Genomic DNA, 13,421 nt, shown 5'->3' on the forward strand with positions numbered 1-13,421 from the left:
TTGTTTAGTTTTCCATCTGGTATTCGTCCCTGAAACTATTACCTTTCTTTTCTCTTTCCCTCTCTCACGAAAACAATAGCCTCTTAGTACGTACCACATTCCTCCCATATTCAGTCGTCTACCTCATTATAGGTACTTTCCTACTACTATAACTCTACACAATTTACATGATCTAACCTCCATCCTCCCAGAACTCATATTGTTGCTTTGTAAACATATATCACCAATACTACTTCACACTTTTTCCTTCCTTACACAATTGCCTTTCCCCAGCACTAATACTTTCCTTTAAAGTGAGCTTAACTAGCAATAAGAAATTGGAATAAGAAGAACAAAGTGACAAAGAGAAGATATAACACTTACGCAAAAACAACAGCTAATTAATCTCCAAGACTAGACAAAGAAGCTAAGGAACTGATTAAACCCGTCAAGAAAAAATGTTGACAAGACAGCAACAAAAATCTACAAACCAAACCAGTAATCAGGAAAACATGGCTGAATCCAATCAGGAAGGGGGGCAGGACTTCGCACAAGCAATGAAAGATCTCAGATCATTTATCACCGACAAATTTGATGAAGTAATGAAAGAGGTTAACAGCATGAAGACAACACTTGGAGGGGAAATTGCAGACATGCGCAAAAAAATAACAGATATGATGGAAATGAACACCACAATTCAAGAAATCAAAAATACACTTGCAGCAAATATCAGCAGACTAGAAGAGGCAGAGCAGAGAATTAGTGATGTGGAAGACAGTGCATTGGAAATCAAACAGATAGTAGAAGTGGTCAATAAAAAGGTAGAAAAAATCCAGATAGGACTTAGGGACCTGAATGATAACGCAAAACGCTCAAACATACGTATTATAGGCATTCCAGAAGGAGAACAGAAGGGAAAGGGGTCAGAAGGAGTGTTGCAGGAAATAATGAATGAAAACTTCCCAAATCTACTGAAAGAGACAGATGTACATATCCAAGAAGCACAGCGCACTCCACTGGTCATAAACCCCAACAGGCCCACCCCAAGACATATACTTGTCAAATTATCCAATGCTCAAGACAAAGAAAAAATTCTAAAAGCAGCAAGAGAAAAGAAAACCATCACATACAAGGGAAACTCCATAAGATTAAGTGCTGATTTCTCATCTGAAACGATGGAGGCAAGAAGGCAGTGGTATGATATAGTCAAGGTACTAAAGGAAAAAAATCTCCAACCAAGAATACTCTATCCAGCTAAACTAGCATTCAAAAATGATGGAGAGTTCAAAATATTCACAGATAAACAGAAACTGAAAGAGTATATCAACAAGAAACCTCCCCTTCAAGAAATTCTTAAGGGAATTCTGCAGGAAGAAAGGAAAAAACAGGACAGTCAGAGATGGAGGAGAGTGTAAAAGCAACAAGAAAGACAAAAATAGAAGGGGAAAATAAAATAATACAAACAAAATATAACAAACACAAATCCAACCAAAATATGGCTACCATAAATAACTCTCTAAACGTAATAACACTGAATGTCAACGGATTAAACTCACCTATCAAAAGATTCAGACTGGGACACTGGATAAGGAAATACGACCCATCTATATGCTGCCTATAAGAGACACATCTTAGACCCAGAGACTCATGGAGGTTGAAAGTGAATGGCTGGAAAACAATCATACAAGCAAACAACAACCAAAAAAGGCAGGAGTAGCTATATTAATATCAGACAAAATAGACTTTAAATGCGAAACAATTGTGAGAGACAAAGAAGGATACTATATTTTAGTGAAAGGGACAATTTGTCAAGAAGATCGAACAATCATAAATATTTATGCTCCTAACAAGGGCGCCTCTAAATATGTGAGGCAAACGCTGGAAAAACTAAGTGAAAGAATAGATGCATCTACAATTATAGTGGGGGATTTTAATACACCACTATCAATTCTGGACAGAACATCTCAAAAGAGAATCACTAAAGAAACAAAACATTTGAACAGTATATTAGAGGAGCTGGATCTAATAGACATATATAGATCATTACACCCAAACACAGCAGGATACACATTTTTCTCAAGCGCACATGGAACATTCTCCAAGATTGACCATATGCTAGGCCACAAAGAAAGGCTTAATGAATTCAGAAAGATCAAAATCATACAAAACAATATCTCTGACCACAGTGGAGTGAAGCTGGAAATTTGCAAGGGACAGAGACAAAGACCCAGACTTCACACGACAATTTGGAAATTAAACAGCACACTCTTAGAAAAACAGTGGGTCAAAGAGGAAATCTCAAAAGAAATCAATGACTACCTTGAAACAAATGATAATGATAACACAACATACCAAAATTTATGGGATGCAGCAAAAGCGGTACTGAGAGGGAAATTTATAGCCATAAATTCATATATCAAAAAAGAAGAAAGAGCAGAAATTGAAGAATTAACTGCACATTTGAAGGAATTAGAAAAACAACAACAAAGTAACCCAACAGGAAGAAGAAGGAAGGAAATAACAAAGATAAGAGCAGAACTAAATGAAATAGAAAATAAGAAAGCACTTGAAAAAATAAACAAGACCAAGAGCTGGTTTTTTGAGAAGATCAACAAAATTGACAAACCTTTAGCGAGACTAACAAAGAAAAAAAGAGAAAAGATGCAAATACACAAAATAAGAAATGAGAAAGGTGATATCACCACTGACCCCGCAGAAATAAAGACTATCATAAGAGGATACTTTGAAAAACTATATTCCAACAAAAATGACAATTTAGAGGAAATGGACAAATTCCTAGAAATACATAAGCAGCCCATACTGACGAAAGAAGAAATTGATGATCTTAACAAACCAATCACAAGCAAAGAGATAGAATCAGTCATTAAAAAATCTCCCAACTAAGAAGAGCCCAGGGCCAGATGGCTTCACAGGTGAATTCTACAAAACATTCCGGAAAGAACTAACACCAATCCTGTTGAAACTATTCCAAAAAATCGAAACAGAAGGAACACTGCCTAATTCCTTCTATGATGCCAACATTACCCTAGTACCAAAGCCAAACAAAGACACCACAAGAAAGGAAAATTACAGACCAATTTCTCTAATGAACCTAGACGCAAAAATACTTAACAAAATACTTGCTAATCATATTCAACAACACGTTAAACAAATTATACACCATGACCAAGTGGGATTTATCCCAGGTATGCAAGGATGGTTCAACATAAGAAAATCAATCAATGTAATACACCATATAAACAGATTGAGAGAAAAAAACCACATGATTATATCTATAGATGCAGAAAAGGCATTTGACAAAATACAGCACCCCTTCCTGATAAAAACACTCCAAAAGATCGGAATACAAGGAAACTTTTTGAACATGATAAAGAGTATATATGAAAAACCGAAAGCCAACATTGTTTATAATGGCGAAATCCTGAAATCCTTCCCTCTAAACTCAGGAACAAGACAAGGATGCCCATTGTCTCCACTCCTATTTAACATTGTCTTGGAAGTACTTGCTCGAGCACTGAGACAAGAACCAGATATAAAAGGCATTCAAATTGGAAGGGAAGAAGTCAAAATTTCATTATTTGCAGATGACATGATCCTATATATAGAAAACCCTGAGAGATCTTCAACAAAGCTCCTAGAACTCATAAATGAGTTTAGTAAAGTCGCAGGTTATAAGATCAATGCGCAAAAATCAGTAGCATTTCTGTACACCAATAATGAGCAAGATCAGGAGGAAATCAAGAAACAAATACCATTCACAATAGTAAATAAAAAAATCAAATACTTAGGAATAAATTTAACTAAAGAGGTAAAAAACTTATACATCGAGAACTATACAAGATTGTTCAAGGAAATCAAAGAAGACCTAAATAAATGGAAGAATACTCCCTGTTCATGGATAGGAAGACTGAATATTATTAAGATGTCTATCCTACCAAAACTGATCTACACATTCAATGCAATCCCAATAAAAATCAACACAGCCTTCTTTAAGGAACTAGAAAAACTAACTATGAAATTTATTTGGAACAGAAAGAGGCCCCGAATAGCCAAAGACATATTGAAAAAGAAAAACGAAATAGGAGGAATCACACTTCCTGACTTCAAAACATACTACAAAGCTACAGTAGTGAAAACAGCATGGTACTGGCATAAGGAGAGACACACAGACCAATGGAATCGAATTGAAAGTTCAGATATAGAACCTCATGTATATAGCCATATAATATTCGATAAAGCCACCAAACCCTCTCAACTGGGAGAGAATGGCCTATTCAACAAATGGTGCCTGGAGAACTGGATAGCCATATGTAGAAGAATGAAAGAGGATTACCATCTCACACCTTATACAAAGATCAACTCAAGATGGATCAAAGACCTAAATATAAGAGCCAAGACCATAAAGACCTTAGAAAGCAGTGTAGGGAAACATCTACAGGACCTTGTAATAGGAAATGGCTTCATGAATATCACACCAAAAGCACAAGCAGCAAAAGAACAAATAGATAAATGGGACTACCTCAAAATTAAAGCCTTCTGCACCTCAAAGGAGTTTGTCAAGAAAGTAAAAAGAGAACCCACACAATGGGAGAAAATATTTGGCAACCATATATCTGATAAGAGACTTATAACTTGCATATATAAAGAACTCATATATCTCGAAAACAAAAAGATAAACAACCCATTTAAAAAATGGGAAAAAGATTTAAACAGACACTTCTCCAAAGAAGAAATACAAATGGCTAGAAAGCACATGAAAAAATTCTCCAAATCTCTAGCAATCAGGGAAATGCAAATCAAAACTACAATGAGATACCATCTTACTCCCATAAGATTGGCAGCCATGAAAAAAACAGTAGAATACAAATGCTGGAGAGGATGTGAAGAAAGGGGAACACTCATCCATTGCTGGTGGGAATGCAGAAGGATCCAACCATTCTGGAGGACAGTTTGGCGGTTTCTCAAAAAATTATCCATAGATTTGCCATATGACCCAGCAATACCACTGCTGGGTATATACCCATCAGATCTGAAAACAAGGACACAAACCGATATATGTACACCAATGTTCATAGCAGCATTGTTCACCATCGCCAAAAGTTGGAATCAATCCAAAAGTCCATCAACAGATGAGTGGATCAATAAAATGTGGTATATACACACAATGGAATACTACTCAGCTGTAAGAACCAATACACTACAATCGCACGTGATAACATGGATGAACCTTGAGAATCTTATGTTAAGTGAAGCAACCCAGGCATTGAAGGACAAATACTATATGACCTCAATGATATGAAATAAGTTAACTGCCTCAGAGAGCTAGAGTCTGGAAAAGTGGCTTACTGGAAATCGGGCGGTGGAGGAAGGATGTGAGTTAATGTCTGCAGGGGTGGAATCTGTGATGAGCTGGGGGTAAGTATGAGCACAAAGAAGGGACAAAATGGGGGCAAGGGGATACCTTCGGGTGGGGTTTTCTGGGTTTGAGGGGGGCTGGGGATGGGAAGAGGGGTAATATGGTCCAAGAAATAGGTGGGAGGGAGGGGCAACATATAAACATGGGAGAGTGCCAGAAGTTCGTTGAGAACTAAATGTTGAGTAAAACGTATCAAAGTATAAATAGGAGGGTCATCTGGTTAGGACACTCAGGGGGTATGGTCTGATGCAGGACGGACTCCGGAGGGAATAGCTGAAGGCTCATTTTGCCAAGGTGGGTTCTACCATTGGGTGGGGTGGACCCATATCCTGGGGAAGACTAATGCCGTCGAATAGAGAGAACTGTATCTCTCGTGAGAAAGGACGGCTCCCAGGGCATTAGATTGGCAGGCGTTGTGGGCCCTAAGGGGAGGGGAAAATAGACGTGCAATGGATGGAACAAAGGTAAATAAGGGGGCAAAAGAGGAGTTTTGTGAGAGTACACGAGGATGAATATAAAACAGCTAATATTACACCAAAAACATATAGGGGACGACAGACTAATAATGAAAACCATAAGACAAAACATAGGATAACTAAAAAATTTAGAAAACTGTACAACCTAAAGTATGGACCACATAGTAAGCACAAATGTTACCTTGTTTGAAAACTATAGTTTCGGAATCTGTACATCAGTTTCAGGAAATATGATATGAATAAGTTAAAAGATTATTGCTGTGGAAGGGAAAAGGTTTTATGGTGGATCTGGGGAAATACTGTATATTGTATATATGAATTTTGGTGATCTAAGACTCTTCTGAAGCTGACATTATGTTGGGATTCACTTTACGGGAAGTTTTGGATCACAGAGCGGTTCAACAATGGCAGTGGAGGAATACTGATATGGGATGTTATTGACAGGATATATATGGTTGACAGGGAGTTATACAGGGCATATGCCCAGGGTATATGGTAATGTCTATATATACTCATAGTGGAAACAATTAAAAACAACAGCTGGGGGGGTACTGGGCTCCTGGCCGGGGGGTCACTGTTGTGGGCCCTGGGAGAGCAGCGGCAATCCTCCAGGTGCAACGGCAAGAACCAGGAAGGAAGGAGGGCCCAACAGTGGGCTCTTGATACTAATGGCTACACTTTTGAGCCTATGCACCTGCAATAAGAACAAGGCCTAGAGTAGCATTGTGCCTGGGGGTTTCCTCCTGACAGCCTTCATGTTACTCAAATGTGGCCACTCTCACAGCCAAACTCAGCGTGTAGATGCGATGCATTCCCCCCAGCGTGGGACACGACACCCGGGGATGAGCCTCCCTGGCACCGAGGGATCACTACCACATACCAGCTGAAGAAGCAACTAGAAAATGACCTTGAATTAAAGATTCAATGCGGAACAGCAGAATATACCTGTCTACATATAATAACATGACTTCGGGAAGCTGTTTGACCTAATGTAAGGGGGAAATGGAAAGGAGAAATGAGATTATAAGGCTGTGAGTCTCTAAAAAAGAGTCTGGAGGTTGTCAGAAGGAATACCTCTATGTACAACTGAACAGAGTCTAAGAGACAGATAAGGTAGATACAACCCCAGGTATTGGTTCTTTTGAGGGATAAAGAGACCCACGGGTTCTATGGTCATGGCAGAAGGGGTTCACTGCCATGACAGATGGCCCTTCTTTGGAGCTGGTGTTTCTGCGTGATGGAAATGGACTCAGAGGGGATCTCTTTTCACAAGACTTGCATGCTACTTTATTGGAACTGTAGTTGGTGCTGAGTTTAAGATATATGTAGGGGATTTGAATCTCTGGACTGATAATATGACACCCAGGCCCAGAGCCTCAACAGACTTCAGCTCCTACACTTTGACTTATTGGACTTACTCCACTCAGCTAACATGGAGTTGAAGAAGGTCAACCACCACAACATGGAGCCTAGAATGTCTACAACTAGAAGCGGGAAGAGTGCATCCAGTACCCATGTGGAATCTAAGCCCTCACTTGACATAGGTGTGCAATGGACACAACCAATCCAATGTCCACAGAGGAAATGTGAAATGGGTGTGGGAACGGTAGCCATGGTGGCTGCTGGGTGTGGGGAACGGGAGGAAGAGATGAGATGTGGAGGCGTTTTCGGGACGTGGAGTTGTCCTGGATAGTGCTTCACGGACAATTACGGGACACTGTAGATCCCCCCAGGGCCCACTGGATGGAACGTGAGAGAGTCTGGGCTATGATGTGGACCATTGACTATGGGGTGCAGTGATGCTCAGAGATGAACTTACCAGGTGCAATGGATGTATCACGATGATGGGAGAGAGTGTTGCTGTGGGGGGAGTGGGGGGCGGGGGCGGTGGGGTTGAATGGGACCTCATATATTTTTTTAATGTAATTAAAAAATAATAATAATAAATAAATATTTTTTAAAAATGTTAATAGGGAAAACTGGGGGGTGGAAAAAGAAAAAAAAAATAAACCATATGTAAACCATTAAAAAAATTTAAAAAAATTAAAAAAAAAAGGCAATTACATCTCTTTTTTTTTTTTTGTCATTTTTTCTTCTTTATTTTCTTTTAAATGTTACATTAAAAAAATAGAGGTCCCCATATACCCCCCACCCCACTCACCCCACCCCTCCCACATCAACAACTTCTTCCATCATTGTGGCACATCACCGCACCTAGCAAATACATTCTGGAGCACCGCTGCACATGGACAGTGGTCCACATTGTAGTCCACACTCTCCCCCAGTCCACCCAGTGGGCCATGGCAGGACACACAACGTCCAGCATCCGTCCCTGCAGCACCACCCAGGACAACTCCAAACCCTGAGAATGCCCCCACACCATATCTCTTCTTCCATCTCCCTACCATCAGCAGTCACCGTGGCACCCTCTCCACATCACTATTACAATTTCTTCCCTTGCTAATCACAATAGTTCCCCTACAGAACACCAGTAAGTCCACTCTAATCCATACTCTATTCTTCCATCTTGTGGACCTGGGATGGCTATGTCTAGTTCCCCTGTACATCAAGAGGGGGTTTAGATTCCACATGGATGATGGATGCAATTCCCTGCTTGCAGCTGTAGGCACTCTTGGCTCCCTGGTGTGGTGGTTGACCCTCTTCACCTCCCTGTCAGCTCGCCAGGGTAAGTCCAACAAACCAGAGGGTAGGAGCCACAAGTCTGCTGAGGCTCAGGGCCTGGCCGTCACATGGACAGTCCAGAGATTCAGGTCTCCTGAGTATACACCAACCCAAATGCCAACCACAGGTCCAGTAAAAGTAACAGAAGAGGCATGTGTAGAAAGATCATGTCTGAGTCCAACTCCATCACACTCAGGAACACAAATTCGAAAGTAGGGCCCTCTGGCATGGCCCTGAACTCCAGAGCCGTCTGCCATGATCATAGAACCTGTGGGTCTCTGCAGCCCTCAGGAGAACCAGCACCTGCGTTTCCATCTACCTTGGCTGTCTCTGGTACCCTGCTGAGGCATGCATAAGCACCACCCTATGATGACCTCCTGACTCTTTTTTGGAGACTCTTAGCCATATAAACTCACTTGTCCTTTCCATTTCCCCCTTTTTATCCAAAGTCAAAAAGCAGTTTTGAACACCTGATATTACATGTAGGCTGAGATATTCTTCCAGTCTGAGCTGACCCCTTTATTCAAGGTCTTTTTCTAGTTACATCATCAGCTGGTGCTTGGTAGTAATCCCTTGGTGCCAGGGAGGCTCATCCCCAGGAGTCATGCCCCACACGGGGGGGAGGCAATGCATCTACATGCTGAGTTTGGCTTAGAGATTGGCCACATGTGAGCAACATGGAGGCTCTCAGGAGGTAACTCTTAGGCACCCCGTAGCTCTAGGCCTAGTTCAGATTTCAGGCACACAGGCTCATAATCAGAGCCATCAGTATAAAGGCCTCATCGCTGGACCATCAATCTTCATTGGTCTTTGCCATTGCACTTGGGAGATTGTAGCTGTTCCATTGCGGAATGTGATAGAGCTCCGTGGCCAGGAACTCAGCACTCCCTCAGTTGTCGTTTCCAACTGAAACCACTATGAAAATATCCAAACCTTTCTATGTACCTTGTATACATGCCCTGGAGAACTCCCTCCCAACCATGTGCCCCCACCAATAATAACCCACACGAGTCGAGTGCTCCTCCCCCACCATAGTTGAACCTCTCCGTGGTTCAAAACTTCTTCAAAAAGGAAGCCCAATATATTGCCAGGTCCCATTAATAGTAAAATGGAATATAGTGATGGGTTTAAAGGTTAGATATAGAATACATAGTAATTTAGAAAAATTAAATAAAGGAAAAATAAATTGGGGTATGAAAAAATGAAAAAGCTTTGTTTTTGACATTTTGCCTTTCAGCACTGCTATAGGTGTTGCCCTGTATGTACAGTGGCAAGGCAATTTCTTCCTCAGTGCCTACATCCTTTCTTTTTATTTCTAATTATTTTGTCTTCACTTAAGTTTTAGATCACAGTAATTCACATATACAAATTACACCAAATATAGGGTGAAATGTAAACCATAATGTAAAACACAAGATAACTAAAAATCTAGAAAATCGTATAGTCTAAAATATAAACCATAATGTAAACCCAAAGGGAACCATCTTTCAAAGCTATCGTTTCAATATCTGTACATCAGCTGCAGCAAATATAATATGAACATGTAAAAAGATCATTGCTGGGGAAGGGACAAAAGGTTTCATGATGTATTATTTTATTTAGGATTTTCACATCTATATTCCAATATGAAATAGTCTAAGTTTTTTTTCCTTATACTTAAGTATCTTTTTTTTTCTTGCTAGAACTTTATTTCAGAAATAAGCATCCTATATAATATGAGATGATTAGAATAGTTATTTCTAAACTACTGTAATAAATATTTGTCAAAAACAGCAATCATCTCAATAATCACACTTATTGCATTCATTAAAGACTTCCAAAAATATTGCCTCTGTATCAAAAAAATTTACAAATATCACAAGAAAGTTAATAATGGTCTATGCAGAAGGAAAATTTTACCAGAAGAAACCCTAAGGTGGCAGTCTCCCCATTCCATTTTTTATTGATATACTTGATAAAAACAGAACTAGTTTTACTTTGCTTTTTAGTGCCTGAGAGAAAAAGCAAGAAGTCAGTAGTCTTAGGAGAAAAACTGCTTTCATGTTCTCAAGCGTGAGTTTTTTGGATAAAGCTTCAAATATTGAAGAGATGAGAAAGGTAAGTATGCATTCTACTATACATTTCAATAAACAAGCAGAAAACTCAACAATCATCATCATTATTGTATACTCGAATATGCAACAAACTTCATGCTGTGAATATTTTATCCTCACCATAATTTTAAGAATCTTTTGTTTTAGAAATCCAAAAGTAAGCCTTCCACATATATATGATAGTAGGGATTCTCTGTGATTAACATTCTGGACTGTTGAATCAATAAGAGTGCAGACGTGACGTCTACCTTGTACAGCACGCTGACGAGTGGCAGAACGGATCGCCCATCTTTGTTTTAGGCTCGCTGCTTTTGCTAAGTGCAGCAGATGAAAAACAGTGGTCACTTGTTTGTGTCCAAATAGCCAGACAACTCTCCTGGCTCTCCACCATTTAAACAAGTTCTGAGTCCTCAATATTCAAAGAAAGACTGGGATGGCCCTCCTCTTCTGGTCCCTTTACCAAACCACTTAGGCACATAAATTTAAAAATAGGTAAGATACTTTAATTCTGATAGCACAACCTTAGTTTTATATTCATCAAAACGTTTTTAATTACTCAAATGTGAGAATTGGAAATACGTGTGCTTATTTGGAAGAGAGCTACTGAATTTATTCTCCAGAAGGAAAAGCAGACTGGAAACATAGCATTACACTGGTGACATGTTCTTATCTTCCAAACTTCAGCAAAAGCTGCTTGTACAGACTATGTAAGGAATATGTGCCCCCTGTTAATCCAGCAAGACATCTGATGTATGAGCAGCCAGGAGCCGAGGCACCTCATTTCTTCCTGTTGCTTCTATCTGCTGGCACAATGACCACTGGCATAAATATATTTAGTATATCCACGTAGAGTTCCACCATGGAGCATGGAGCATGGAGCTGATGGGGTCGTACTTTTGGCCCTTCGGCTCACCTGGCACTTTCTGGATGTCATCCAGGAGAAAAAGCTGAAAAGAACTATACTGTGAAGGGCCCCCAGAGTGGCAGGTGGAGGAAACGCAGACCCCAGTGAGGACATGAGGCGAGACCCGGGCCCCCCAGGGATGAAGGTCATGAACTCCTGGCCGGGAGCACACATGGCCACGGTGGAGAGGCCATCCAAATCCCAGCTGTGCACCAAGCAGCACCAACGAGAAGGGGACCCCGAGATGGCCAGGCTGCACCCCACACCAGAATGCGGCCACCACACCAGGCACCTCAGGCCAGGGCCCGGGTCATAGGGGATGGCCGGCTCCAGCCATGGCTGCAACAGTGGCAGCAGTAGCCACCAAGGGCCTCTCCTCGAGCAGCTCGTAAGAGTTCTCACCGCCAAGGAACACAGAGCCACTAAGCCAGTACTTGTGGAAAAGCAGCAACTGCTTGTGCATCACCTTGATCTTGTTTTCTTCCAGGAACTTGAGCTTGATGGCTACATCTCCCCGCAGCTTCTCGTACTTGTCCCGATGGGCCTGGAAAGTGGCCTGGGCGCTCTCGATTCTGCCCCGTGTCCCTGCGTCCCGGGGACCTAGGCTCAGCTCCTCTAAATCTGTAACTGGAGCAGACCCTACAGCAGTTCAACATCAAGCTGCGACCACCAGGAGCTGAGAAACCCTCTTGGCTAGAGGAGCAGTGAGCCACTCACAGCCCAACCTGGCTATCAAGAAGGACATTGGGAGGGGCAGCCCCCAGGGTTGGGGAAATTGGACATGGGACATCCTCAACCACCTGCCTCTGGCTTGGGCTCCCTCTCCCTTGCTGGGACTTGACACCAGTTTGCCCATGCTGCTGTGGGTGGGTTGCCACCCTGCCCTATATCCTGGCCACTGGGCTTCATTCCCAGATCTTTTCCTTCCACTCCACAGCCAAAGGCTATAAAAAGACCACTCCCTGGCCAATGGCATCAGCTAAGCACACGGAGATGGACTGGATTCTATCCTTCACGTACCATAGCCAGATCACAGCCCTTCCAAAGGCTCCGATCTCACTAGACATTCCCAAGCTCTTGCAGTGCAAGGCCGCAAGGCCAACAGCAGCTCCTCCAGCAGCAAACCAGCTTCCAGCTGGTCAGTTCAAAGTATTTTTCTACAGATGGCTCCAGTGCTGCATCTCTGAGCTCTTGGCCAGTTTTCCCACACCAGTTCTTGTCCTGCTGGCAGATTCCCTGGCAGGTGTCACCAGCCCTCGATTCCTTGGGATGGAGCTCTTCAGAGAGGGAAGGCTGTGGTGAGAGCTGGCTGGATACCCTGGAGGGCAGTGTCCTTGCCGCCTTAGGGGGCAGATCTGTCCCAGGCACCTTCCCCGTTCCACACCAGGTCCCCTCTGGGCCGTGGAAATGCAGGGTGGACCCCCTCCCCATCCTCAGTCCCCCCCCCCCGCCCCCGACCACTTACTTTCTTATACATCTTAAGGAAAAGGCTCGGGTCTCATAAGATCAGTCACTGCCTCTCCGACCTCTTCCTCTCTGTGCCCTGTTCTCTCCCCTTGGCAGAGCCGCGGGGTATTAGACTCCAGAACAGAGCTGATCGTCCACGTGTCCTCATTTTCCTCTCATAGCTGCCATCCTTTTGCTGTTCAGAGATTTTAACTTTATATTTAAAGTATTTAAAGCCTTTGCTGTTTGTGAATGTGTTTGCAATGATTTTTATGTTCAAGTTTTCTTAGTGTTTGCTTTGTTTCCTATCACTGTGTTCTCTTATAAATAGACCTCTCTCAGTCTTTCTGCTTATAAATTGGAATAGTTCATATTTGTTTTTAAGCCTTTCTGACTCTTCAATT

This window comes from Dasypus novemcinctus, chromosome 6 (genome assembly GCF_030445035.2).
Source record: "Dasypus novemcinctus isolate mDasNov1 chromosome 6, mDasNov1.1.hap2, whole genome shotgun sequence".
NCBI classification, from domain to species: Eukaryota; Metazoa; Chordata; class Mammalia; order Cingulata; family Dasypodidae; genus Dasypus; species Dasypus novemcinctus.